We start from the raw sequence: 4,396 nt of genomic DNA on the forward strand, positions 1-4,396 counted from the left end.
CTGGTGCTGATTAGTTATAGGCCTTTTAAACAGAGGATGTTTTGACAAGTGTCAGTTGGGAAAGCACAGGTGCAAATAGCACAATGGATGGTGGCTGGATTCCATTTAGCTGCTTCAGTTTGAGGGTCCTAACCTTGTTACTGGGAATAGAACAGCCATCATCAGTGATGTTAGTAAAAACCTTTTTATAATAAGTCACAATTGCTATGGGGAGATTTGTGTAATATATTAGTTAGTTATACTGTAATGGTGTCCTTTTTAGGAGTGATGCATGATTAATACATTACCTGATTGATAAAGTAAAGTGAATAGCTTGACACATGACGTCTTTGATGATAGAAAAATATCTGGATGTGATTAAGATAAGCGTTGGCCTTTCTGGTGATTGCCCCTATTATATTTGAGTTAATGGGTTTATCAGGGATATTGCACATTACCAATCATTGCTGTTAATGTGAGTTAGCCAAAAGGTCATTTTTCATCTGTAGTTAGTCTACAGACATTGTCAACTTGATTTTTACATCAATAGCAATTTTTTTATTATTATTGCCACAGGTGGTGGATACCGAAAGAAGAAGAATTGCTGAGGTTGGCAGACAGTTTTGAAATTGGTAGAAAAGGGCACTTGATTGTAGAGGAAATGTAATTGATAGAGTGATCAGAAGAATGTGGTGGTCTGTCTGTCTTAGTCAATTACCCATGTTTGTGCTTTTTTTTAATGCTGAATGATCTGTTACCAAGAAACGTCTGAGCACATCTCTGGTAAACGCAAGATTTAAGTTTTACCGATCTGTCGATTTAAGCCGAATGGTCAATTAGTCAAAAAAATTGTTTGAGTGTTAGTTGACTAAGAATATCTTTAGCAGAGGACAGCCCTAATTTTACATAAGAATTTCAGCCTTTTTCTTAATTTTGATGTTTTGCTCTGACAATAACTAAAGTGTGCTCCTCACTGGAGAGCATGCATGTCTACTGACAGAATAGATAATGCAGTGTAGACTTGCTCATCCACTGTCTGTTGTTTACATTGTAGTCATGTGTCCATCGGTCCATCAGGTATCGTCTTGCAGTGCCCATTACATTGGGAATGCAAAACAATGTGCTGTTCTACGACAGCACGCATAATATCAGGGTGGCACCTAAGGCTAAAGTGATGAATTGAGAGGCCGCCCTTTGCCTCTTTAGCCTGTGGGCCCGAGTTCAAGTCCTGGTTTTGGCCCAATGATGTACTGCAGGGGCCTTTAACGTAATTTAAGCCAGTGACCCTAAACTGAAAGAGAGGCCGAGTATATAATTGAGTTGCATATTGAACTAGGCAGAACGGATGAAAAGAAATGATTTATGCATCATGTTTTAATGTTAAACACACATCTGGAAGGCACAGTGACTCCCCAAGCTAAACTGTGTGACTACCATAGTTATCTATAGTAAGCTTATTTTCAATGTGTAAACAATATTTTCCTCTCAGATAGGCCAATTTATCTTTGCTAATAAAATGTTTCATTCATATTAATGTATATTTTCAGACTTTACAAAAACAAGAAACTTACGTAATTTGCACTAACTCTACAGGACCCCCTATGGGTCCTGGACTCCCTGTTGAAGAGCTCTGCTATACTGCATTACCATTAAGAGAAACACAGGATCACTACCAAGTCAAGGGGCTCAGTGATGTAGCTGACCCTGACCTCTGACCGCCCTGTGTTGGGAAAAGTGACGAGGATTTTCCTCAATGGAGTATCACATAACTAACACAGGGTTTTCCCTGCCATTAGAAGGTTTGGGTGCAGCATCTGAGCTGTTTTCGGCAGCACCCAAGCCAAATAAATGTAACTAAAAGACTTTTCTCAGGTCTAATGACTGATGTTGGACTTCTTTGGCTTAAAGTTTTTTCTTTAAGCTTTTTGAGTGCACTTTATCATCTATTATTCTCTATGTTTTAGACACATATTGTGATAATGATGCTACAAAATGTACAATATTACCACAAAGGGACACAAACCTATTGCAAAGAGACCCCAGATGACCACAGAAACCCCCAAACAACCCCAAAGAAAACCTAAATGACCAAAAAGAGACACAGCACGACTACAAAGAGCCTCGAAAGCCCACAAAGAGAAACAAAATGTATGGGGAAATTGCAATTTGAAATAAAAAAAACTTAACATTTTCTTGAGGAAGGACACTTAAAATACGCGCACCCAAGACTTCCACAAAACTAAGAGAAAACACTGTAATGTAATCCAATTATTATTTCATAGAGTATGTTTTTCCCTACAGTTTTTATCATCCATGGCCTGCTCTGGAAATGCCTCATCTGTGATTTTACACCTAAATACGATGAATTGGAAAAGAAATACAAGGTGAAAAGTGATGAAAATGATTTCTGGACACAGATGAGACTATGTTTTCTAGGACAGAACTAATAGCCTTACTATCATCTACAACATCCTTGTAGATGTAAAAGTACTGGCAGACATTGTATGAGTCCACAAAGTCAGTCTCCCAGGCCGCTAATGGAGCTGCTTCAGGCTATGCATCAATATGACATCACAGATTACAATCTTTAGACTTTGGGAGCACTTTAGGTACTTTCAGTGCTGGAAGAACAGAGCAAGAACTGGCCGACAAAACACTGAGTCATTATAATAACAACCACAGAGATGGGTGGAGTCGTGCAGTGATACAGCCAACAGAAATGACTTAAGTGTTCCCATAGAGACCTGCAGTGTGTCTGTGGGACTTACATAGTCATGTACATTGATTTCAGAAAATGCATTAGAAGCTGAAATTCTCTCCAGCATGTCAAAGTAGCCAACCTTAATGTGTGGTATTAAAAGGAGGATTCTAGGGTACCAGTGGAGCAAGGGTTAGACCCAATTACAATGGTTGTTTACAATAAATTCCAGGTAGAAACACCCCATGTCCCGTACATACAATTTAACAGCTCTGAGCAAACAGGGATGAAAAAAACTCCATATACTCCACTCTCCTTCATCTAAAATGCATATTTGATGCTTTCATATGTCAACACTTTGGCTTTAGCCTGGATGTTAGCCTGGAGAGCTAATTTCCCCATAGACTGTAAATATAATATACAGTCTATGTTTGGGTCGCTTACTAAAGAAAATGACACCACCCAAACTAGCAGTGACATGTTGCTGTTCCTAACTTTAGACTTGGTTAATCAAAGACACTAGCAAAGCCACACAGGACAGGAAACGAGCACAGCAGAGGACAGAAAGGTTAGACCTCTGTGCTTAACTATATGTCTTTAAACGTCACAGTAACGGCTGGGAATGACAACAGCATTAAACAAGTTAATATCACATAGCTCTGCCATTCAGATCAACTGCCAGTCGTCTACCCGGCAGTGATTGTTGTTAGGATGACGTCACAGGGTTTCAGTCTATAGTAAACCTAAGGGGGTTAAAGTCATGTGTTGACTTTTTTGACTCATTAATTCAGAAATAGGCGCTTTTTTTCTTTAAATTCCATAGAAATAACACATACAGTATTTGTTTATATATATTTACACACACACAGGTAGCCCATGGCTCTAAATAAGATAAAGATAAAACTAGAGGTCATTCCTGACTGTATGCGTACCTGTGGCTAATGTTAGCAAGCAATTATGAAGCCACAACATTTTTGAATTACCGGGAGGGGCAATTTTAATAATTAACCCCCCATGTCAAGTCCCATTCATATAGTGAGCACGTCCCAGACGCGACTAGTAGCTGAATGCAGAGACCAAACGCTCTGTTACTATTATTACTTACTGTAATGTGCAGGTAATCACAGTAATCTGCTACACTACTTGTTACAGTAATGTAACATTATTTTTCAGTAACGTGTGCGTGCGTCAATGCCGACGTCTATCCCAACGGTGCTAGTAAAAATGGGTTTATACTTTAACACCGAATCCAAATAGAACATGAGAGTGTTGGTACGTTAGGAAAAAGTCACTCCCAGTGATGAATAATGAATGGACATTTTAAATGGCAGCACAGAAAGTCTTGCTCAGGGGATTTCAGTGTTTATCCCCTTTTGGATGCTGTAACTATATACATCTAATTGGGAATTTTCACTCTGCCTGCATAGTCCTGCCTTCCATTTTGTAGGTGGACCATCTAGCAGGGAGGACAGGTTTACCCCAGGACAAACCTTCTCCTATGGTAGGTGAACGTATGTATCCAGCCTGCATGACATCTAGCCTAAGTCTCCACAAACTGTACTTTCTACTCAGACAGGATTAGCCGGATAAGTGTCCCTCACACTTGTGATGCAATCCTTTTGAACACTAACCACTCAAAGCTGGATTTGAAGCTCCGACTGAACCCTGATGAACTTTGACATTTAAAAGAGTGCAGAAAGAGTTTCCTCACCCGGGGGG

At 39.5% G+C, this 4,396-nt stretch overlaps 1 protein-coding gene across 3 annotated transcripts in view; it reads left to right on the top strand.

The window, feature by feature from the left end:
• The window catches only part of nrip1b (nuclear receptor interacting protein 1b), a 40,677-nt gene that overhangs the window by 18,263 nt on the left and 18,018 nt on the right, over nucleotides 1-4,396 (top strand). The gene's annotated exons all lie outside the window — the stretch shown is intronic.

This window comes from Etheostoma cragini, chromosome 13 (genome assembly GCF_013103735.1).
Source record: "Etheostoma cragini isolate CJK2018 chromosome 13, CSU_Ecrag_1.0, whole genome shotgun sequence".
NCBI classification, from domain to species: Eukaryota; Metazoa; Chordata; class Actinopteri; order Perciformes; family Percidae; genus Etheostoma; species Etheostoma cragini.